Source organism: Schistocerca americana, chromosome 1 (genome assembly GCF_021461395.2).
Source record: "Schistocerca americana isolate TAMUIC-IGC-003095 chromosome 1, iqSchAmer2.1, whole genome shotgun sequence".
Lineage (NCBI taxonomy): Eukaryota > Metazoa > Arthropoda > Insecta > Orthoptera > Acrididae > Schistocerca > Schistocerca americana.
The window spans coordinates 896,509,368-896,535,380 of NC_060119.1; the positions used below are offsets into that span (position 1 = coordinate 896,509,368).

Here is a 26,013-nt window from a genome sequence, read left to right on the forward strand (position 1 = left end):
TATACTAACCTTACTTTCAGAATGAGATTTTCACTCTTCAGCGGAGTGTGCGCTTATATGAAACTTCCTGGCATATTAAAACTGTGTGCCGGACCGAGAATCAAACTCGGGACCTTTGCCCTTCCCGGGCAAGTACTCTACTAACTTTCTTTTTTATGTTAATCTCATTTTGTTCGTTTTCGCTCGTTGTATCTACTCGGGGCGGACGTCTCAAGACACCCCTTTTAGATCGCCGTTGATCCATTAACTCAGTTTTGTTTTTTTTTTTTTTGTTTTTTTTTTTTTTTTTATTACAGAGGGCAGCTAACCCTCTGACCGAACACGCTGAGTTACCGTGCCGGCATCAACTGAGCTACCCAAACACGACTCACGCCCCGTCCTCACAGCTTCACTTCTGACAGTATCTCGTCTCCTACCTTCCAAACTTTACAGAAGCTTTCCTGCCTACCTTGCAGAACTAGCACTCCTGAAATAAAGTATATTGCGGAGACCTGGCTTAGCCACAGCCTGGGGGATGTTTCCAGAATGAGATTTTCACTCTGCAGCGGAGTGTGCGCTGATATGAAACTTCCTGGCAGATTAAAGCTGTGCGGCGGACCGAGACTCGAACTCGGGACCTTTGCCTTTCGAGGGCAAGTGCTCTACCAATTGAGCACTTTCCCGCGGAAGGGAAAGGTCCTGAGTTCGAGTCTAGGTCCGGCACACAGTTTTAATCTACCAGGAAGTTTCATAACCTTACTTTGACGTTACATTTATTTATGTTCTACATCTCTTAGTTTCTAAACTGCGATGGCATAAGTAAGCCAGTTTTAGAAATTGCACACTGATATGCGTCTAGCGCTTCGTCGCGGCATTTATGAAATGACGTTTTCCGAGGCCGTGGACTACACATAACCGAGCGACAAATGAAAGTGCTCGTCATAAACAGGTGGGCTGTCTAGCAGCGTGTTGAGAGAGTGCTCGCCGAGCTGCTCGTAATGAGGAAGCGAATGCTCGCCTCCGGCGGGGAGAGACGACCCACCTGTGGTGGCGCGACCGCTCGATAGCGCGTGGCGTTTCCTTGGCAACGGCGCGGTGCACGCCGGGAGGCGCCCGGGGGCCTCGCCGCCTCGGCCTCCGCCTACCCCACGCAGTCGCCGGTTGCAGCCCGCGTCGAGAGGAGCGTCAGTAGAGCAGACCCGGCGCCAGCAGCCGCTACTTGCACGGTAACAGCGCGCTGCCGCCACTCCAGGCTAACCGCGGGCTTACCTCCCAACACAGAACTCACACAATGTCGTGACGGTCGCACGCGAAGCTCAAGTGCGCAGTGTTAACAGTGACAGAAGCGAGAGACGCCTCTCCTTCCGCACGCTAGCTTAGATTCAAACAAAACAATTCAGCGACATGTCAAGGAATTGTACACATATCATTTTTCAATCATTATAGTTATCATAATTTACAAGATAAATCGGTTGAAATTTCTCAGGGAATGATGCAGACGGTATTGAAAATCAAGCGTCTTTGTCTTACTCAAAGGCTATCGATTACTGTGTATTATCTCGCGGCTAACGAGTATCATTCGAGACGACAATGGCAGAGACACCATAACTGCTGATGACATTCAATAATGTTAAGTGAAACGAAATTTTACGAAATTTTGTCACAATTACGAATATTTTTGACATCAGATGTATTAGGTATGGAAATTGGTGATGCATGCAAATTTGTGCCGAACTGGGACTCGAACCCAGATTTCCTGACTATGGCGAGCGGCAATCCGTGTACGCTTCCAGGACCGATCGAAGCCTCCATACGCCACTGCTCGCTACATACCTGTATTCATACATTGTCACACACTGTGTGGGTACCGAGGTCGAGCTGTCACTTTCGATGGATACGGATCTACAATGCGAAGGAAATGTAAGTCGTGGTGACAATAGGGACCTTTCTGAAGGGGAAGTGTCTTGTAAACATATGCCAAATCTTAAGTCACTTCCCTGAGATAGCCGTTTGACTCACAAAGTATTTGTCATTTTGGCTCCTTGCATGCGTGCATCGCTTTCACAGAGATATCGCCTTGGTAGTATTCTCTGCATGGAACGTAAGTACAACAGGATAGAGCCCATGCGCACTGCTCTCAATGAACCAAACCCCTGGAACTGTCGTTGAAATGTTGTTGCTCACTCTAGGTTTCGCCACTATCGTACCCTTCCTGAAGCTAGTTAAAGCCTGAAACCTACAGCCCCAACACAAGATAATTTCGTTAATCTTCACAAAAATGTTTGAGGATATGTTAAAAGAGGTTTGAATTAGCAACCGAGCATCTGTCTGCACGCGCGGATAAGTGGGTTGAAGCTGGCGGTGTCGTTCAAATGGTTCAAATGGCTCTGAGCACTATGGAACTTAACTGCTGAGGTCATCAGTACCCTAGAACTTACAACTACTTAAACCTAACTAACCTAAGGACATCACACACATCCATGCCCGAGGCAGGATTCGAACCTGCGACCGTAGCGGTCTTGCGGTTCCAGGCTGTAGCGCCTAGAACCGCTCCGCCACCCCGGCCGGCTCCGGTGTCGTCACAGGGCACTAGTTGCAATGGAAAACTGACAACAAACCACAAAAAGTAACCATCTCTTACTTGATCGTCAACTAAGGCGCTGTTATTACTGACATTGTGGAGACATTTGAGAACGGAGCCTACGTTATGCCATGGTCCCTTTGCCTGGGGACTGTCAGTTCATAATGTGTCTCCATTTCCTGCTCAAACAGCCTGTAGGAGATCGCAGTGAACGGTGTTTCATCTAGCAGCGAATTAGATCATGAAACCATAATATCTGTGTTGACTGGAGAGTTACGTTGTCCTTACGTAAAAAAGTTGTCGTTATTTTGGAGGATAGCTGATTCTCGTTTCTGCACACTTCATCTCGCATTTCATCCTGGCTCTAACCATCAATTTTATGTGTTGTTAACTTCAAAATAAATGTGGGCATGGTTACTTTCCTTCTCAGTACATTAATTCGACTGCCACTGTCCATGACTCCAGTAGCTCAAGCTTTCTACTGCCATGTACAAGCAGAAATAGTTGCTTGTTTCTGCTTTTCTTATCGCTTACTGACTTAGAATTTACAGGCACCTGTATTTTATTAGATCACTGTACTTTCTCTATGAACGGGGTTGAGTTTTTCTGTTAAGCTGTAGTACTCACTAATTAAACGTGTAGCCTGAGAATCTTACAAAACGGAGAAGATCAACGGCAATGATCGTTTGTGTGATACGTGCGATGTATTGGAAAGTAAAGCAGCAAGCGAGGCGAGGTGCTGTCTGAAGCGCCCAGTGCTGCAGGGATCACGCCTCCACCGGAGACGGCGTGCAGTTGCCTTCCTGCGACTTGACGACCACCTCGCTCTGTCTTGATGCCCGGTCCTGCAGTTTAACATGGAACCGCAACACGCATTCTTCATGTACTTGGGCACTGACAGAGCTAAAAATCTTACTGAGTAGCGGAATATATCTGGAGACCCATGGGAGAAAGACCCCTAACCACATAGAATTGTCATGTGCCTCTTACTGACGGAGACAAAGAACCAGAACAACATAGGATCAAGAAAATATATGATTTGCTCATGTTTGCGAAAGAATTACACATAGTTAAAGCTAAAACCTGCAGGAAACCCTGCTAAAACATAATTATTAACGATTATTTTTATTTTAAAATCTTTGAAATGTTTGATTACAAACTGATAGGCACACATACAGGCCACCATGTTTTGCACCTCTTATTTGCTCTGAACATGCCGAAACGCTCAGGGGGCTTCAGAAATTCACGAAAGTCTTATTCATGGTGTATCTACGCATAAAACTGAACGTCTTTTCTACTCAGAGTGAATGGTTTGGCGGCAGCATTGTTCCACGTCAGACGCCAAGCATAAGGATCTTTGATCCTGTTTGGCCCTGCAGTTCTTTTTCTGTTATTGTCACCTGAAACAATGTTTCAGCCCATCTATCATTAGTTAGAGAACCGGTATTTAGGTCAGAAGGAACTTTCAGTCGAAGGATTAGTGTTTAACGTACTGCCGACGACGAGATTATTAGAGATGGAGAACAAGCTCGAAATATGGAACTAAATCGTCTGTGTTCTTTTCAAAAGAATCATCCCGGTATCGCCTTAAGCCATTTAGCGAAACCGCAGTGAACCTAAATCTGGATGATGCGACTGGGATTTGAATCCCCTTCCTCCAGCGTCTCAATCACTGTGCCACCTCTCCCCGTACCTTCAAGAGGCCCATGATTATTAAATCACTGTGGTCTTCAACCAGTCTTCAGACTGGTGAATGATGAACGTTACAGACAAGTTACATAGTGATTAGGAGGAAGGTACATGTTTCATCGAGATAGGGAATGGAACACCAGTTGGGTTCGGGTTAGGATGTCATTTACAAAGAAACCATCTCGCAGCTGGCATACTGTCCCAAGAATCGTGTGAAGCGATTTAGGGAAACCACAGAATACCTTAAATAGGATCATCGCACTGGAGTTTGAATCGCTATCCTCCTTAATGCGAGTCCAGCACCTTAACAAGTAGGCCATCTCTATCGTCCATAACGAACAAAGAAGCATCGCTACTGTCCACTGTGGGGATTGACTTACGTGATATCCTAGCCTCAACGCGTAACGGCCTGGTCCTCAAGAAATCAGTCACTAAAAAGTAAAAAGAAAACAAGGAAAATCAAAATTCAACATCCCGTCAATGGCGAGGTCACCAGAGACTACTTTTAAGCACCAACCGGGACTTCCAGCCATTTTCGGACAGTAATAACCAAGGTGCATCATCCTGCTCAAATTGGAATCGTCCTCCTTCTATTGCGATTACCATGTAGAAATGGACGTGATATACGGGGGTGGATTCATAAGCTCGAATGGGAAAGGAAATTCCTTTCAAAGGAACCGTTCCGGCATTTTCCTTGATGAATTTATGGAAATCACGGAAAAACTAAATCGGGATAGCCGGATGGGGATTTCAACCACCCGCCACTGCGCCCTCTTACCATTGAGGACTTGTCAAAGTACTTCTACTGCAAAACTTTCATTGTTCATTCCAGAAAGCATGTCTCCTGAAGGCATGCCTCTTTCAGCCCCTTTTTTCTGCTAATGAGCTTTGCACGCTCCTGATAGAGCTTAAAACTTCGCTCTACAAAAGGTCTTCCCCTTTCCGGCAGCAAATACGAAGTCGCTGCAGGAAAGAGCTGCTGATATGGTGGAGAGAATTTCTCAAGAGGGTCAATAAAGTCAGTGATGACGACGATAATCTGCTGAACATATCTGACTCATCGAAAGAGAATAATACATATCTTTACCGCACTTACAGATTGCTACCGTGTGTGAGAACACCTTGAAGCACAAAGCTAACATTGAAATAACTTTTGTATGTCCATCCTTTTAGCAGGAGGTCTCTGGGACGACAGCCGTTTATTATCGTGACAAAAAATAAAAGACCTACATCCGTCCTTATGATTTTATTTTATTTTGTCGCTACCAGTTTCAACGATTCATTGCGTCATCTTCAGGCTGTTTTGATGCGGTACAGGTTGATATGATCCCCATGCATAACCCTTCAGCTGCCAGCATTACTGGATACGCAGATAATGTGTCAGCACTCCAACCATCAACTGCCAACATGCGTCGATTCTTTGCAATATTTTAGAAATGACAACATTTTCCCCCCTGGACTGTAATTAACAGATCTTTTTATGCAAACGAAATATGTACACATGCTGGACAAAAGAAAGGGTAAGATATTGATGCACTCCATAATGAGTTGTAACTTGAGGATGGCATAATGGGATGAAACTGCGATTGTCAATGAATGCAATTAATAAGAGTCCAGGCAGAAAATGTTGCCGTTTCTAAAGTTGAGTCACATCAACTGCTCATGGTTAATCGAAAACTTTTGTCAGGTATATCTCAATATACATGGTCCAGCCACGTTAAAGTGACAAACGACTATATTCGACCACTTGCAGTGGCGGGAATATAAAGCGTTTCGGGGGAGGGGGGCGGGGGAGGGGCAGCGGACGCGGAAAACATTACCGGACACTTTCGTAATTCGACACTTTTTCACTCTGAAAAATCCAAAATGATTATGATTACTGGCTTTCGGGCCAAGGGTGAAAGCACTTCCGAAACGACTAAGTTTGTGAACAGTTCGCATGCCACCGTGGTTAAAGTATATCTTGCGTGGGAAAATAGCGCTATCCAAAACCGGCAACGAGGCAACTGTAGGGAACCAAGGGCCATAGATGGCGGGGATGAACGACGGCTGCAGAGATGTTTATGGGCGAGTAAACGTGCAACTGTTCAGTAATTGACCGCCCAGATGAACTAAGGGGATACCAATAGTGTTTCCTCAGCGACCGTTCAGAGAACTTTGCTGCGTATGGACCTCCGCACCAGGCGCCTGGTCTTTGAACCCATGCTGACTGCTGATCATCAGCGACGAAGGCTAGAATTTGCACGCCTCTATCGCAAACGGACGTCCACCGAGTGACGACAGGTGGTCTTTTCAGATGAACAACATCTTGTGCTCCATCGGACAGATGACCGTTGGCGTGTACGACGTGAAACGTCTGAAAATATGCTGCAACAATCATCGGAAGGGTCCAGGCTGGATGAGGAAGAGTTATGGTTAAGGTAATGTTTTCATCGCATTCCCTGGCTGATCTCGTCATTCCAGAAGGCACAATGGATCAACACAAGCATGCATCTATCCTTGGGGACCATGTCCACCCCTGCATGCAGTTTGTTTTTCCTCGACAGGGTGGCATTTACCAGCAGGACTGCGCAACGAGTAACACATGCGTGGTTCTAAGAGCATCAGAATCAGTTTACCGTACTCTCCAGGCCACCAAACTTCCTGGATTTAAAATCAATCGATAATCTGTGGAACCACCTCGATCGGACGGCTCACGACGTGGATCCTCTACCGAGAGACCTAGAGCAGCTGGCCACGGCACTGGAACCGCCGCGACTCCACATCCCTGTCCGTACATTCCAGAACCTCAGTGACTGTCTACCTGAACGGCTCGCAGTGGTCCGTCCTGCAAAAGTTGGTTTTTCAGGATTTTGACCGGTGGTCACCTCACTGTGTCTTGATAGTGTACCTCGTTGTCACTCATCACCTGTTCGTAATGCAGCAAAAAAATGGTTCAAATGGCTCTGAGCACTATGGGACTTAACAGCTGCGGTCATCAGTCCCCTAGAACTTAGAACTACTTAAATCCAACTAACCTAACGACATCACACACTTCCATGCCCGAGGCAGGATTCGAACCTGCGACCGTAGCAGTCGCGCGGTTCCGGACTGAGCGCCTAGAACCGCGAGACCAGCGCGGCCGGCCGTAATGGAGCAGAGATCATTCCAAAACTAGCCTTGCGCATGGGTCTCTCTTTAACGGCATGACGATGATGGAGACATAAAGGTATAATGCCAGCCTCCACGGCCGAGTTCGCTTAACTGCAGGAAAGCACAAGCTGTCGATCTCAGGTAATTCGAATCCCAATCTTACAAGTAACGTTTATCTCCGGACCAGCTGGTGTAAAATTATCGAACATTGTGTAATCATATTTTTCATTGAAACATACGTTTCTCTCCTTTGTGCTATGAAGTGAGTGTTACCTTTGAACACCGTTAATGGCTAACTGATTATGTGATGAGGACGTTAAGCACAAAAATTCCTGCATAGGTTTGTACTAAGTACCAAGTAGCTAGATCAGCATGAAGTGACTCATTCAGGTGCTGGCAGATCTCCATGAACCTCCTAAGAAGGTATTCCGTTTTAGTGTACGAAGAACAAACGTGGTGATTTCGGAAGGAGGAGGATTCATATAACTACTTTGAAGCAAAAACCTATCCTTTTACGGGCACTGATGGCCATTTTCCAATGGGTATTATTCTGCTGAGGGTCGAACTCCTCCTTCATAGATTAACATAAACATATTGGGGTGAACTTGATGACCGACGGTGGATTCACGTACGAATAGTTCGCTGCTGTATTCAATTTGGATTAATAGGCCTTCATGAGTTCATGAAAACATTTCCCGGAAATACAGTTGCCCCCATCTTTCGTCTGCTGTCAACTATGTTTGGGCGTCAGCAGCTCGTGGTCACGCGGTCGCGTTCTCGCTTCCCGAGCACTGGGTCCCGGGTTCGATTCCCGGCGGGGTCAGGGATTTTCACCTGCCTCGAGATGACTGGGTGTTTGTGTTGTCCTCATCATTTCATCCTCATGATGAAAGTGGCGAGACTGGACTGAGCAAAGGTTCGGAATTTGTACGGGCGCTGATAACCGCGCAGTTGAGCGCCCCACAAACCAAACATCATCATCATATGTTTGGGCTACAAGGTCTTTCAAGACGCTTCTAGTCCGGGATTTCGACGTCGATCTCCTCTTATATGTCTAATCCGTAATCACCCAGAGGTGGCTACTTACTCATTGCCAATCGGCAAGAGTTCAGTTCAGATGCTGTTGGGGAAATGTTTCCGTCTATTTAACATCGTTAGTATGTACGTTGACATCCCAAGTCTGCGTCGGAGCCCAGTAATCAACTGCTGTTCCTGAACTTTTATGAAGATGCCATTGTCATTGCGAGGAGCTGTTCTGCTTTCACGCAGTCAGTATTCATCGCGGACATCAACGGCACGTAGAGCTTCACAGCTTACACGATAATTATTCACAACGTTGGGCAGCTTGAGATGTGATTTCACCATAAATCCACGCGAAATGTTTCGAAACTTTGTGTTCGTAAAAATTGCCAACGTTGACCCAAAACATACGTTAGTGTTTCGAATATGGCGAAATTTCTACGAATAAATAGTACCCCACCGGTAATTATTTTACGAAGTTTAAATAACCACTTCGAACATTAATTCCCAGCTTAAGAGGCGTTGCATAGGACAGTGGATGGCTTTAAATTAAGTCGCCATGCTATGTGTTTAGTGCCACTTTCAATATAAAAGAATAGAACAAAATTTATTTAGAAAACAGTTGCTTGATTTACACACGTACGCAAGACTGCAAAGAGCCTAAAGGATTTGGACGAGCTGTCCCATTACAAATTTACTACGCCAGTGGAGATAGTGTGACAAAGAACACGAGTCTCATGTCATAGACGTCACATATATGTTCACTACATTTGATGTTACTCGTTCCGGTTATAAGTGACCACTGGTCGCTTTGGAGCGCTGTTGACAGAACGGTACCAGGTGGTGATGCGATCCTCCAACGCAGCCGTAAATTATGCCAGTGAAATGGTGTGTATGTGCCTCTTGGTTGTATGAAGATGGGTCGACATGGAAGCTTAAAAAAACGTCAGAAACGAGCTATTTCTGTTGCTGTTGGACACACCGGGCACGAGAAGTGATGGTTAGAATTTCCTGACTTATAGGCAGCGGAGATGAGTGACTGTTGGTGCATTTTAACCAGTTTCCGAGCGAACATTGCGTATGAAACTGCATCAGTCGACATTTGCAGTCGGGCACCTGGCAAAAAAGGTTTATTTCTCACTGCGCATATAAACATGCATGCGCTAAACGACACAGAAACTACGTCGTGACTGACTCAATGCGCGTAGTGTGGTCTGACCAGTCGCGAGTTTCCTTTTTTCAAATTATGGAAGGTGTCGATGCACAGAGGACACAGTGAGGAGTTTAACCCGTTGTGTGCGGGAGCTGTGCGAGGTGTGATCAAAAAATACGGCAAATAATTTTATTAGAAACAAAGTAATAAACGTACATGGAATTTGATTTAATCTCCTTCAAAGTATTATGCTTGGCTAGTGATGCACGACTGGAAGCATTTTTGAAATAGTTACTTTGGAAGGAAGTTCGGCTGCTCTGTCATGGCCCTCTCAGTGTCAGGAATTGTCTCAACACGTTTTCCTCTGAGAACGGTTTTAATTTTTGGGAAGAGCTAGAAGTCACATGGTGCTACGTCTGGTGAGTAAGACAGATGCTGACAGTACGAAACCTTATTCCGCCTAAAAATTCGCGAATCACCAGCGAGCTGTTGCACGACGCGTTATAGTGATGAAAAAGAATGCCGTTGGCCCATTTTTGTGGTCTCCTTTTTCGTACAACATTTGGCAAACGTTGCATTCCACCCTTTTAAAATTCAGCGTTTGCAATTGTTCTCCTTGGAACGAACTCTGGTCGCATTATTCTCTCGTATCGAAGAAAACAACGAGTGTGACAATGATATTCGATTTTGACTGGCGTACCTCTTTAGGGCGAGAATATTTACTGATTTTCTACATCTACATCTACATTTATACTCCGCAAGCCACCCAACGGTGTGTGGCGGAGGGCACTTTACGTGCCACTGTCATTACCTCCCTTTCCTGTTCCAGTCGCGTATGGTTCGCGGGAAGAACGACTGTCTGAAAGCCTCCGTTGGAACTCAGAACTTTCGTCATCTGGATTCACTGATTTTCCATTGGGAACTCTGAATTTTCGTCTCTGGATCGCGCTCACAAACCCACGTTTCATCTCCAGTTACAATTTTGGACATGAAGTCCGGATCTGAATGAAGACCACCCTTGAACTACGTGCAAACTGACACACGATTTTCCTTCTGTTCATCATGCAAAAGTCTGGGAACAAATTTTGCTCTCTCTCCTCTCATTTGCAAATGGTCGATTAAAATGCTTTGCACGGATCCGTATGAGGTACTAAGTTCTTACGTAAGCTCTCGAATAGTTATTCACCTGTTATACCTGCGGTCGTGTTCTGTCGCCTGATGTTATCATGAGCTGTCGAGCGCTTCTATCGCTCACATATGACGCGACGTCAATGCGATAGGGATGGCGGTTACTCGGTTCTTTTCCTCTCCACTTTATGGTTTCCGAAATAACCGATTTTAGGTTCATTACTGTTATTACGTCAAGCAGTAAACGTCGAGTTCGAAAAAATAGTGGAAACTTGTAATGAAGGTGAAGGAGCAGGAGCTCACGAGCGGCTGGTAGAAATCTGTCTCATTGTCTGCAGCAGAATTTACTAAGGCGAAGGAGACAGGCGCGAAGACGACAGCCAAAGGTCACAAGTTGACGACTTCCCTGCGTCATCACTTCTATCTTGAAGCAACCACAAAATTAATGGCTCAGTTACCAGCTACAGTTTATAGCAGCAGTAAAACTGTATGGATATAAATCAAATTTACACCTCTCTCTTCCAACGAGCCGCGCGGAATGGCCGCGCGGTTAGAGGCGCTATGTCACAGATTGCGCGGCCTCTCCCGCAAGAGGTTCCAGTCCTCCCTCGGGCATGTGTGTGTGTGTGGGGGGGGGGGAGGGTCTTGTTGTTGTTGTTGTTAGCGTACGTCAGTTTGTGTTGGTTTAAGTGATGTGTAAGTCTAGGGACCGATGACCTCAGCAGTTTGATTCCTTAGGCATTCATACATATCTGAACATTTTTTTCCAACGAAGATTGTGGATGTTTTCTCCTTATATAATGTCGCAAGTTTCTTGTACCTGCTTTCAAAGCACATGGAGCATTGCACTTTGTTGCTACTGTACTGCGAAAAATACTTCCAGGGTAGGGATGGTGCCATTCTGCATTACCACCGATGTCGGAGGACGACAGTAAGCTAACCTATTGACCAGATGGAGGAAAATCTTGCACACAACACACACTTGCGTACAGTCTTTTTCACACAACCCCTATTTTTGTTACTAGTGGATAACTGCAAGCATTTTTATCAAAATGGTGCTGATCACTTTCCCCAGTTTCTACAATCCAATATTTCAAAGAAATGGATATTCTACGAATAAACATTACTTGCTTTTTAAAAAAGTGCTATTTAAAAACCAAAAACATGAGTACTGGCACTGTGGCATATTGATTTACCAGTTTCTTTACTCGATTATTAGTAAAAAAAATTAAAAACCTGTTATAGACAATATCAAACAAATACCGAAAGATACCGGTTATTCATAACTAAATTGGCTACCGGTAAGGATTTTAAACAGTCGGTTCCCCTCTTTCCTATAACGCGAGCGAAGTTGTACTAAACAGAGCCACCCCTGTCTCCTGGCCGGCCCGAGTGGCCGTGCGGTTCTAGGCGCTACAGTCTGGAGCCGAGCGACCGCTACGGTCACAGGTTAGAATCCTGTGTCGGGCATGGATGTGTGTGATGTTCTTAGGTTAGTTAGGCTTAAGTAGTTCTAAGTTCTAGGCGACTGATGACCTTAGAAGTTAAGTGGCATAGTGCTGAGAGCCATTTGAACCACCTGTCTCCTGGGGCTGGCATTATCTTTGACCAGCGTGCTTACCACGGCATGTATTCTTGCTTGTCATTGTAGGAAATGTGGTGACTATAAATAAATGTGTGTGATTTCCTAAGGGACCAAACTGCCGACGTCATCGGTCCCAAGACTTACACAACACTTCAACTAACCTATGCTAAGAACAACATACACAGCCATGCCCGGGGAGAGTGACCGCGCAGTCCGTGACATGGCGCCTCTAACCGCGCGGCAGTGGCTATAAGGCAGGCGTCGTAAGCAGCAGTCGCAGCAGCAGCAGCAAAAGGAGCGGAGATGCGAATAAAAGTGGGACAAGGTCGGTGGAAGAGGCTCCCGGCCCAGTGAACACCGCTTAGGCCGGTCGAGACAAAGGCTACCTTTGTGACGGGAGTATCGACTGCGCCCCTGCCTCGCGGCGTCCCCGGCAGGACGCGGCTGCGTCGCGGACCGCCCACACGTCGAGCGGGCGGCGGCGCCGCCACTCTCCTGCGCTGCCACCACCAGGTGGCGCTCCGCCCCCGCAAAAGGTCAGAGGGCGGCGGCGCTGTGGTCCTGGGCGAGATAACGCGCGCCGCTCCCGCGGCAAGTGTTTAAATGCGGGGCTCGCGTGCGTCGGCCCGGCGGCCGGGATGAGCCCCCGCTGCCCTCCGGCCTATCACGGAAGTGGCGGATCGCGCCAACCCTCTATTTGCGGGCAGCTGGGCTGTGGGGACGGCGGTCAAGGCCTCCAGCCCAGCAGCTCCTATCGGCGTCGCGTGCCCGGCCGTCGTTTGGCTTCTGCTGCCCAAACAGGCGCCCCGCATCTGCATATTGATTTCCTCGCGCTCCGCTTTTAACGCGTCCGGAAATCAGTGGGTAGAAGTCATTTGTAACCGTTTCAGTGCCTGACGTTGACTACACCACTCTGCAGGAGCCTGCAGAACGGAGTTCAGCTAATATTCCAGCGCCGCTTTTACCGCTCCCTGTTGCTCTCACACGTGCTGCGCCGTTTTTTTTTTCCTTTATTAAAACAACCATATATGTACATAAGCACAAAAAGAAAATAATGAAGTGCTGGAACTATTTCAACACGAATTGTATCTTACAATAGACTGAAGAACATATTTCAATATAATGCCATTTGTAAGCTTACAAAATAGAACAAAAATAGTAAACTGACAATAGCCTCTTCAGTCCAGACAGAGACATAGAACCAAAACGCAAACATATATATAATTGACTGTCTTAACTAGAATGGCAGTTCTGTCATTTGATTCATAACCGTCCAAACTCAAAGTCATTTGGAGCATACAAACGGATAACAAGATATGCACGGGAAACATAAATTAACGAAAACGACATAATGAAGTTAATAACACCATTGAGAAGTCGGGAGCAGTCCTAGCAACAGGTGTAACCCATTATTCGTTGTGTATTTTGTTCGCTACATAGTCTTGCTTGTGATTTGTGTCCTTACCGGCATCGAGAATTACCCTACGCCTTGTTTTTCAAAAATTATGTCTAACATGTTAGCAAACATCTTCCTGAAATTTGGGTAACGTTTCATCTTCCAACGTGCCGTTCTCATGTAAGCCTCGAAACTAATGAGATTATCTTCACTGTTGTGGATGATGATATATGTCACACACTGTCCTAACAGCCACATCACGGTGTTGTTCTTGGTAGCGGGAAAATGTTTCGCGTCCGGCCAGAGCAGGATGTCGGTGCAGTGGCTGGCTGGATTGCTGCGGGTAATCAGGCCCAGCCTCTGCTGCACCCATTTGCAGTTAATGAGATGGCCGCCACAAGTGAAGCGATGGCGTAAGGTGTCCACCAGACCACAGCGGACGCATTTATCATTGTCGCATAAGCCGATTCTATGCAACCTTCCATTAGTGGGTATAACATCGTTTACCACTTTATACCATGTGGACGCCACTTCAACAGTGTGGACAGTTAAACTTATGTTGTCCCAAACTGCCTTCCAATGAACGCTCGGGTATTTGAGCTCAAAAATGGCTCTAAGCACTATGGGACTTAACATCTGAGGACATCAGTCCCCTAGACTTAGAACTACTTAAACTTAACTAACCTAAGGACATCACACACATCCATGCCCGAGGCAGGATTCGAACCTGCGACCGTAGCAGCCGCGTGGTTCCAGACTGTAGCGCCTAGAACCGCTCGACCACAGTGGCCGGCTATTTACGTTCAATGGGATTCCGGACTATTGGAGACGCCCATCTTTTTAATAGCAGGTGCGTCGTCGGTAAATCCTGCATGAAATAATGTCCATCAATATAGCTTACTTCAAGAAAAAAACTGCTTGACATATCGTAGTTTGTAATGTATTTTACCTACATCAATGGGTGGGTGCATGTCGGTGGGTTGTAGGGTTCGGAAGAGCCAACTGGTTACGCTGAGAGGTTCCTTGTCCAACAAATGGGTGATTCGTTTAATATATAACGCAGTACACTTTCGGTTAATGTTAGGCATGTTGAGTTCGCCGTCCTGTCTGGAAGACGACAGCGTGAAGGTGACTGCTTGTCTGCTCCCTCGTATTCCTTTATCCCTTCGTGCAGCCATTAGGTGCCATATGGGAGGTACGTGTTCTCATTTTGTTGCATGACAAATGCTAAGAAACATTTTTCTTAAAAGTCCTGATTTGGCACAATATTTATGCAGTGCCAGAAAAGAAATTAGTACATCCTTTTACTGGTTTACAATTCACTCAAGATTTGTTGTTGCAGCAGTGCATATCGAGTGATGAAATGATTACATTTGCAAATCACAGCAAATGTGGTTCTCAAGTACCAGTTATCGACCCACGATGAAATACTCGTGTTAGTACGTGGTGTGATCTCCATGGGCGGCAATGTAGGTGTTGCCTCTGGCATGCAGTCGATCGTGCAAATAGTGAATAGTGCCCTGCGATACGTTATGCCAAGCCAGCTGGTTGACGAACGAGCCAGTCCTCGTCCCATCATACCCCCCACTTACTCGACTGGAGACAAGTCCAGAGATTGTGCTGACGAGGGACGTTGCCGCACATCGTGCAGAATATGGTGAGTTTCATGGGTAGTGTGTGGTTGACCACTATCCTGTTGGAATAACATATTACCTTCCTATTCCAAAAACGGCAAAAGAACGGGTCTGAGAACATTCTGCAATTACCGAGCGCTGGTTCGCTTACCCTCCAGGAACACCAAACGTGAACGAGACTTAAATATTACAGGAAAAAAAAAAGTTCAAATGCCTCTGAGCGCTATGGGACTTAACTTCTAAAGTCATCAGTCCCCTAAAACTTAGAACTACTTGAACCTAACTAACCTAAGAACATCACACACATCCATGCTCGAAGCAGGATTCGAACCTGCGACCGTAGCGGTCGCGCGGTTCCAGACTGTAGCGCCTAGAACCGCTCAGCTATCCCTGGCGGCATCTTATAGCATCCCAGACCATAAGACCTGTCCTCCCCTAGTAGCTGAGTGGTCAGCGTGACGGAATGTCATGCCTAACGCCCCGGATTCGATCCCCGGCTGTCGGAGATTTTCTCCGCTCAGGGATTGGGTGTTGTCCTGTCCTTATCATCATCATTTCATCCCCATCGATACGCAAGTCGCCGAAGTGTACGAAAGTCGCCGAAGTGGCGTCCACTTGAAAGAATTGGACCAGGCGAACGGCCTACTCGACGGGGGGGGGGGGGGGGGGGGGGGGGGGGGGGGGGCTAGCCACACGGCATTTCCATTTCCATTACCATAATACCTGGGGTGTATCCAGTGTGTCTTGGACGAATGCACTCTACGACATAGCACCACCAGCGACGAACATCTGGGTGCGGGAAAAATCTACTTTCATCGCTGAAGACCACGGCCCTTCATTCTAAGTGATCGTCAATGCCACCAGTCGAGCCGCGTAGCCGCGTGTAGGTCGATGCTGTGGCATGATGGGAAGGCGAGCTGTAAGTGTGTGCGTCCGTTTTCCCACTGCTGATAACTGCTTCGCAGCTGTACCTGTTGACACGTCTGGGCTCACAAGTCCTCTTACCGGTGCAGTTGGAGCAATACGATCTGCCACACTGCCCTGACTATATGAAGATCCTGGCCGTCGTCTGTGCTGCGTGGACGTCCATAACGTTGCTTACGGGTGCGAGAATGTTGACGTGATCACTGATACCAGCATCGTTGCATAGCTGACACCGCACGTCCAACTTGTGTGCCACTTCTGCGAAAGGACAGTCCCGCCTATCGGAAGGTCATAATTTGACCCCATTCACTTGCTCAGTTGGCTGTAGGAAGCGCGTCTACGTGGCGTGGCTACTTGCTTGCTTCACACGTTTGCACCATACTGAGCCTTTTGACTGTGAGCGTTCCCTATTAAAGGGTACACACAGATGGCGCTCTGGGAGCTATGCCATTACGGTATCTGTTGCATCACTAATTGAAACCATTATCAGTACATTCACTTTCTCCCAGGTGGCATATACCGTCATCGCATCAAAGTCAACGTCGCCTTTGCGGTGTACTGATTTTTTCCCGTCAATGTATTTAATTTTATTAAAACTACACTAAAATATGACTCTCATGTTCTACTTTGTCCTGTTAATAAACTTGTAATGTCCAATGCATACCCCGGGTACTTTCTTGAATTCTATTTTTTTTATGTTCTACGTCGTTGATATGGATACAAATGATCGTAGGACGTTCGTCCTGTAATTAATGTCGTTTATAATGCCTGAGGATAATTTGTTGTTTGACTGACAGTAGACACTAGCAATTCTGCCAAATCACTATTTTTCAAAAATATTTGAAAGCTTTAGTTCCTTGCCTCCTCAAGACTAAAGAATAATGACATATGATTTTGCATTTCTTGTTGTTAAAAGTCTATATGAACACCTAATTTGAATCTTTGAAACAATGAACTCGTATATGTTGACAGCAACCTGACAGACAATTGTCAGTTATACATGAAATGTATTCGCAATTGCGATTATGGACTACCATCAACTGTGTAACGGAATGATGACAGTGAAAATTTGTGCCACGCTGGGACTCAAACCCGGAATCCTCGCTTATCGCGAGCGTTCTCTTACATTTAGGCTATCCGAGAGCGCTTCACGGCCAGACGCAAACTTCTGTATGTGTCAACCTTGCGTCTACAACCTGCACTCGTAAATTCATTATGTATATTTCCATACAGGGCAGACATTTCAATTAAAAGTCCTTTGCCCAGTGTAGGTAGATAAATATGATACGTGCATGTCCGAAGGAACATTGCTCCGAACTTCTGAACGACACAGGCAGTGCAACGTCGAATCGCATCGTAGATATCAATTATGGGCTCTTTGATCCTTTCGTAACGTAATAACTGCTTGAGTGGTTCATGGGCGTCAAAGCGGATGGTGTGCAAACTGCATAACGACCTTTTCTAGCGAGCCAGCACAGAAATTGGCGAGCCACGTCAGTGCCTCAGTAGCGCCTGAGAGTCAGGAGGAGTTGCCTTGTCGAATAACGTACAGTTTGCGTAGCACTATGCAACCCGCCGTCTGTGGACCATTCAAGCAGATATCAACTATTTTTCCATTTAGGGACAAACCGTGGGCGAAAGTGGTCTCAGCCGTCCCACAGGGTTCAGCTCTCGCCCATTGCTTTCTTTCCTGCGTGTAAGTGGCAACTCGTCTACGTTGCAGTCTTGCAACTACCAGTGCCAACTCTAAGAATATCGCTTCTGCCATACCATGTGAGGGTGATCACATTTATCCAGAATCAAAAAGGGCACAGGACCTGTGTCTCGTACCAAACCCTAGGAAGTGTCACGTGATCCTAGCTTCACTCTGAAACCTGATGTCCATTACGTAGTTCCTTCAATATTAAGTGATGGCACCTTGTTATAGTACCAAAATACACTAAAAGACCAAGGTATAATCATTTATATCTAAACTGGACGGAACACGCTTTGACATCAAGTAGGGACTCTCTCTCGTGCCAGCGCGCACTTTAAAAATTGAGGAAATCTTTCCTCCGAAAGTAAAACAACACTGTTCGAGTCTTTAATCCTTCCGATACTCCGTACTGTCATATAATTTAACAAGGCAAAAAGCGGAAAGAGAAAATGGCGGATGATTCGGTTGTCTCATTAAGTTTGTTTTCTGCGCGCAGCGATGGGACAAGTGATGCGATCTTCACTCACTTTGTTTCCTAACGAAAATTCGAGGAACTTTCACCAGTTCCAAAGAAGACTAAAACTTTTGTAGAGTGAATTATTCACTCTGCAGTAGACTGTATGCTGATATGAAACTTCCAAGCAGATTAAAATTGTGAGGCTGACCGAGACTCGAATCTTACACCTGTATCTTTCGCGACAAGTGCTCTGCTGACTACCCAAGCACGCGTCACTGTCTCTCCTCACAGCTTCTTCGTTTGGAAGTTAGGGGATGAGGTACTGGCTGAAGTGAAGCTGTGAGGAGAAATCGTAAGTCGTGCTTGGTTAGCTCATTTGGTAGAGCACTTGCTCGCGAAAGGCGAAGATCCTACCTTCGAGTCTCGGTCCGCCACACAATTTTAGTCTGCTAGAAAGTTAAAAAACTTTTTCCGTCTCTTCCTATCCGATAGCGATCTAGTATTAATTTCGCGTTGTCAAGACTCTTCCAGCTTTTGTCACCTGCATCTATTAATAGTACTTTTTATCTATCGTTTCTGTAACCTTTTTCTCAGTAGCACTTTATCTCCTCCCCTTACGTTCTTCTGTTACATATCGCTCTTCCTCGGGGCATTTAAAAGCTTCAGATTAGATCGTTCCTGAACTTCTGCCTTGCCTTTCTGTTGGTATATCATTACAAAAACGCGAACGTCACATTATGAGAAAATGTACTTAACAGAATGTCATTAAACCTGAAATTAATTTAATTATCAGGATCATTATTTGAGCAATACCTGTTATTATCGTTAGTATATGTATCTGATATACAGTGCAACATGCAATGTTAGCAACGAAGGGCGTTCAGTAAGTAATGCAACACCTTTTTTTTCTCAATTTCGCTTGAAAAAATACGTAATTCGTTGCGGGGTATCGTGGAATATTCTCGCTTCAGCCACTGTAGTTTCACGAAGTTCCACTATGTGGCGGTGCTATATGTAGCCGTAACGGAGATACGTACCAAGCAGAGAGCTGTCTTTTTTTTTGGCGGAAAACCAGAGCATCGCAAATATTCTTGGGCGTTTGTGGAATGTCTACGGAGACCTGGCTGTGAACAAAGGTCGGCGAGTTGCTGGACGAGGCGTCTGTTATTGAGACCTGGTAGTCAAGGAAGGCAGGATTCGGTTACGATTGTGGACGGGGCCGTAATCAATTACTATTGGTTCTCTTTTGCAATTACACACATTTATTGTAAAACGGTAATTCCAGACTCAGCAATAAATCAAGATATCACACGTTATTAATGGAGAAATAAACAACTGCGTAATCAATAGTACTTTCAATGCGTTACAATGAGCATAAAATACAGACACAGCAAATAATGTTTTAAAAAACAAGCCAATGTGATCCCAATTAGAATTTTAAGGCAAGTAACCGCAGTCATGTCTGAAGCCCTTTAACGCCAAGAAAGGCAGTTATTAAAAATTTAACAAACATACTGTAAAACAGCAATGCAATAGCAAAGGTTAATTTAAAAAGAGAGGCAACTGACCACGAAACGAGTGAGACAAATGATGATAAACTTGGTAGCACAACCATTTAAACCTTCTGTAACGGACTCCAAGAATATCAATTATACAAAAAAAATTTAGAAACATACAATTAAACAGCAAATACAATAGTAAAACACAAGGGCCAGTCACAGATGGTGCACCAGGAATCGACCTCTGAGTAGGCCCGGCAAAAAACACTTTTCCGAGCGATGAGATAGGCAGCCAAGAGTTGCATTCACTTCACAAGATGGTAACTCAGACTAGTGGCAGTCTAACGAATAATGGTAATCTTGTTGAGGCTATCCGACGTCCAATAAACCAAATGCCAAGATGTAAGAATACGCCAACGCCGGAACCGGCGGAGTGCACTCCACTTGCTGAATACTGTGCTTAGAGCGCCCAGAACGAGAAAGGAATCACTACCACCAGAGCAGAAGAATAGCCAACCAACCTACTATCAAGAAATCTGTCAAAACTACGCGCCTCACCGGACAGCAGCGGAGAGGCGAGGAAACGTACACTGCCATTACATACATTAACCCCCAGGGCAGGTAACTGGAGTGTTAGTGGCCACGAGACATGAAAAATACCGCTGGTAGAACTTAATGAATAGTAACAAACTGAACGCAATAAATACTAAATAGAAGTCCAGGAAAGCTAATCAGTTCCGCCTTCCCCAAGCACTCTTCTTGCTGCTCTTCGCTTCGACAACACTACGAGCAGCAACACGAACCCAAGTCACTGGAGCATCGCAAGATCTCGCAATGGTGGAGGTTTCTCTTCTCGAATCCAAATGCGTAAAACTTAAAGCTTGCAGGATCCTGTTTACAACGAGGTCGTGCACTCTCGTGACCACAGGCCTTCGATCCGGCAGTCCATGCGCGCCGCCAGCAGTCTCGGCATGTTGTCGCACTGTGCGGACCTGGCTCCTCCTGAGTCCCCAACCGAACTGCTCACTGACACGACCCGGAAGAAGCCACGACGTCGCCCCAAAGATAGGGCCACAGTTACTACACAACGATAACCGCCGCTGCTGCCACTAGCGGACAAGCAACGCTTGCGAAACCAAGTGGCGCCAGTGAACACGAGAAGAAGGCAAACAACTGCAACCGTGTCGACTAAACGATACGGTCTGGCCTCCAACAGAGGACAGAAACCTACAAAAAGCACCAAACAGTCATCATCGTAAAAAGGTCGCGCAAACCTTTCCAACCTCCCGCGTGCTGGCCGGCCGCACACATCAGTGACTCCTGCAATGTTGGATTGTATGGACACTCTCATACGAGGTGACCGACGGATCACAATCACACACCTCACTGCGCAACTGGATGTCTCTGTTACTAGTGCTGACACACTCATCCACCACTTGGGGTACTCGAAGTTGAGTGCACGTTGGGTGCCTCTCCTCCTAACAGAAGACCATGAAGAACAGCGATGGCCATCTGTGCGGAATTGTTTGCGCGTTACGAGGGTGATCTTGATAATTTTTTCTCGAACATCGTCACAGGTGATGAAATATGGGTTCATCGCTTCGAACGGAAAACAAAACGGTAATCTATGAAGTGGCGCTCCACCACCTCTCCTCCAAATGAAAAGTTCAAAGCCACACCCTCAGACGGTAAAGTCATGACAGCGGTCTTCTGGGACTCTGACGAAATTATTTTGTTTGATGTCCTCCCTCAGGATGGAACGACCAACTCTGGAGTGTACTTTGCTACACTTAGGAAATTGAAGAAACGGCTTCAGACTGTTCGTCGCCACAAGAATGCAAACGAAGTCCTCCTTCCCCGTAACGACGCAAGGCCTCACATAAGTCTGCGCACTCGAAAGGAGCTCATAAAACTCCATCGGATTGTTCTTCCTCATCCACCCTATAGCCCTGATCTCGCACCTTCCACTTTCTATCTGTTTGGCCGGTGAATGATGTACTCCCCAGAAAGCAGTACGTGGATGATGGGGAGGTTAGTGATGCATCAAGATGTTGGATCCGACGTCGACCTTCATAATGGCATCATGCGGGGTTATAGGCCCTCCCAGTTAGGTGGAGTAAGGTCGTCGCATTGAACGAACATTATGTTGAAAAATAGTGTTTTGTAGCCAGACGATTGTGGAATAATACGGTGTATTGGAATCCTGAATGAAACGAACCTGCTTTCAGAAAAAAAAGTGTTGCGTTACTTACTGAGCGTCCCTCGTATGAGAAGAATCTCTAAGAATGCTCGTGTAAATTTAACTGTGAGCCTGAATCACCTAAAACTGCTAAACTGCTACATGAAATAAACCCATAAATTATTCAATAAATGTACTTACCGCTACCATGATATGACAATAATTTGATTTATAAATGCTGAATTTACTGTAGCGACGGCGTCTTCAGTGCATAATGTCATCAGAGAGCGTCCCACTTATAACTTGTGAATTTCAGGAAAGCGAGTATTCAGAATACTACATTGGCACAACGTCCTTACTCTCCGTTGACTCTATAACTGGACTAGTCTTGTCGTCCATGCAAATCCAGTCAGAGCCCACTGCAGCACAAGAGTGATCACTCTCCTGGTGTCGTGACCTACAGACCGTCTGCAATGTATTTTGTAAGATAAGTGAATTTGCATTGCGCTGTTGCGTGTAGCACTGGAACAGAACGCCTGTCACTCTTCTCTATCATTAAATTAATGCATATGTATCACAGCAAAGAACGTGGAAATGGCGTTTTTCTCTAGAGGTTTCTAAGTAGTCAGGACCACACAATGGGTATACCCATGGAAACTATTACCGAATATTGTCCGTTGCTTCATGGGAATTGTCAGAGCTTCGATCAAAACAAGCATCGATGCTGATTTCAGTATCTTGAAATGATTCTTCCTTCGAACCTCTTTGCTCCTCACGCACTCACACTACAGGGCGAATACTTCAAATGGTTCTAAACATTATTGGACTTAACATCTGAGGTCGTCAGTCCCATTGGGTTAGAACTACGTAAACCTAACTAACCTAAGGACATCACACACATCCATGCCTGAGGCAAAATTCGAACTTGCGAGCGTAGCAGACGCGTGGATCTAGACTGAAGCTCCTAGAACCACTCCGCCACAGCTGCCGGCCAGGGCGAATTCTAAAAAGAATAATAAAAGAGAACATGAAGGCTTCTGATAAACTGCTGGTTTCTACGTGATGATACGACGATTGGAATTTAAATAGTGGCAACTATTTATTCACAACCGATACAATAGAGTTACATCTTTGCACCTGTTACTGTCCTTCAATGTAGTCACCAGCGTTGTGTATAACCTGTTGCCACCGATGTGGAAGGCGTAGTATACCGTTAGCATAGCCTGTTCTGTTCAAAAAAATGGTTCAAATGGCTCTGAGCACTATGGGACTTAACATCTATGGTCATCAGTCCCCTAGAACTTAGAACTACTTAAACCTAACTAACCTAAGGACAGCACACAACACCCAGCCATCGCGAGGCAGAGAAAATCCCTGACCCCGCCGGGAATCGAACCCGGGAACCCGGGCGTGGGAAGCGAGAACGCTACCGCACGACCACGAGATGCGGGCCCGGTTCTGTTGATGGTGCGAATGGAGCGGTCTAAAGTTATGGTGATTCTCGTGTACGAATGTGATGGTGGTGTCCTAACGTATTACGTTCCTCCACGGCAGACCGTCAATGCACAGTATTACTGTTCGTTTTTGGAGCATCACCTGCGAGCAGCTTTGCGAAAGAAGCGGCGACACTTTCTGCGTAACCCATCCATCATTTTGCACGACAATGCGCGGGTGCATACAGCGCAAGCTGTGGCTGCTCTGTTCGGTTGATGGGACTGGGAAGTACTATACCATCCACCATACTCCCCGGGCTTAAATCCTTGTGACTCTGATTTCATTCAGAAGATGAAAGAACCACTTCGTGGTATTCGCTTCAGAACTGTTCCAGAGATTCGCCAGGCAGTAGACCGCTCCATTCGCAACATCAACAGAACAGGCTCTGCTAACGGTATACTACGCCTTCAACATCGCTGGCAACGGGTTCTACACAACGTTGATGACTACTTTGAAGGACAGTAACTGATGAAAACATGTAACACTTTTGTATCGGTTGTCAATAAATAGTTACCACTATCTAAATTCCAACCTTCGTATCATCACATAGAAACCAGCAGTTTATCAGAAGCCTTCAAGTGGTATAGTAGAGTAGTAGTATGAAAATGGTTCGATGAACCCTCTGCCAGGCACTTATGTATGAATTGCAGAGTAACCATGTAGATGTAGATGCCCTACTGCTTTAAGAGAGCGTGGATTGTTATAATCCTTCAAAGAATCATCGTCTCCTGACTGTTCCTCTAATGTATGCAGTCTGCAGTACTATAAAATTTGTACATATCCTTCCGCATTCAGCGTTTCTTAAGTGCTACAGGTTGACCACGCCCTAACCATGGAAAAAGACTCCTGTACGGAAACACTACCTCCTCTGTTGTGCACTTCTGTCACTACACATGATACCAAGTAACGTTCTCCAGGCATGCGGCAAAACCAGACCATTCCATCGGACTGCCACAGGGTATAGCGTGATTCATCACTAAAAATCACACATTTCCAGTTATCCACCGCTCAGCAGCATCGCTCTTTGCACCACCCTAAGCGTCGCTGACCAGTGACTGCAGCATTGTGTGGCATATGAGCAGCTGCTCGACTATTGCACTCAATTTTTTTTTTCACTCCTAAGCACAGTCGTTGCACCAGCTGGACTGCTGGCAGCAATTTCGATTTCACGGGTGACTCCTTCCGCCGATTACACGAGATTTTTTTACAGTCACACCCAATGCTCGTCTGTCCTCGTCCGTTAGTATACAAATGCTCGCGTGGTCTTGTTTTATCTGTGGTTGCTCCTTCACGTTTCCATTTCACAGTCACGTCACCAACAGTCGACTTGGGCAGCTGTAGGAGCGTTAAAATGTCCCTGATGGATTTGTTCCTCAGGTGATACCCAATGACCACTCGACGTTCAAAGCCACTGAGCTAACCTGACCGATCCAATCTGCCGTTATTGCTTTTCTGCTGACATACTGCTGGTGGCCTCTAGTGGCCAATTCTGCATTACATAGGGGTGTCCGGATACTGTTGATCAGATAGTGTACATTTGATTTAAATGTGGACGACATCTTCAAACGTGGTTATTTTGTGAATAGTACTCGATTCACGAAAATTTTCATAAAATTCCTTCTCTCCACGTCCAGTACAAACATTTGCAAGTGTTAGATGCAGCGTCCAGGAGGTGGGTCCGCTGCTGCGGCCACAGGAAGTGGCGAGTGTATACGAAACGCGTAGATTCTAAATACTACTGCCTCGTGTCTGGAATAGTGCCAACGTTTAAATTTGCATCTTGAGTCCGCTCATATGATTACATAGCGGGCTAATAGCGACTAGTATGCCAGGTTGCCTCTCCTACATAGCTGACAGCGTTTACGGCTCCGTCGGCACACTTGTTTTCTCGCCATTTGACCTGAGTGTTGTGGCCTACACTTCCCTCCTCGTCCTACATCGGCCTCCGTTTGAATGCATTTAGTGTCTGTCCCTTTGAAAGAAAATTTGCGATCGGTAGCGTATAGATTTACACCTACAGTTCGTAGACGAATGAAGAGGCGGTTAATGATAATTAGATGTAATCGTATGAAACTCTTTTCGCTATCTTACTGTTAAACATAAAGCCAAAGTGATACAGGGGTGTCTCACCATTTACTTTTCACTTCGCCTCTTTTTGCCGTCAACTATTCTCTCTCTCTCTCTCTCTTGAGTTTTATTCAAAGTTTAAGACTTTGCTAACCTTCTGTGCCTTTCACTTTTTATTCTCCTTCTCCATCTTTCTGGTTTCATTGCAGTTTGCTGTAATTTTTAATGCTTTTTAGTCACCTGACGGTAGTAAATAAGCAATTAACGTTTGAATAATCACTTACCATGTATGTGCCTGGCAAAGGTTCATCGAGCCACTTACACTCCAGTAAAAACATGAAACACCTACAGCAGACCTTATGATGTCATTTACTGTGTAGCTACCAGATACGGCGCTTCA

At 45.9% G+C, this 26,013-nt stretch overlaps 1 protein-coding gene across 1 annotated transcript in view; it reads left to right on the forward strand.

The window, feature by feature from the left end:
- Positions 1–1,141: 1,141 nt before the first annotated feature.
- The window catches only part of LOC124614770 (WASH complex subunit homolog 1-like), a 316,984-nt gene continuing 292,112 nt past the window's right edge, over positions 1,142–26,013 (forward strand). The window contains exon 1 of the mRNA XM_047142971.1: positions 1,142–1,205. The gene's annotated coding sequence lies outside the window, so the exon portion shown is untranslated. The remainder of the gene's footprint in view (positions 1,206–26,013) is intronic.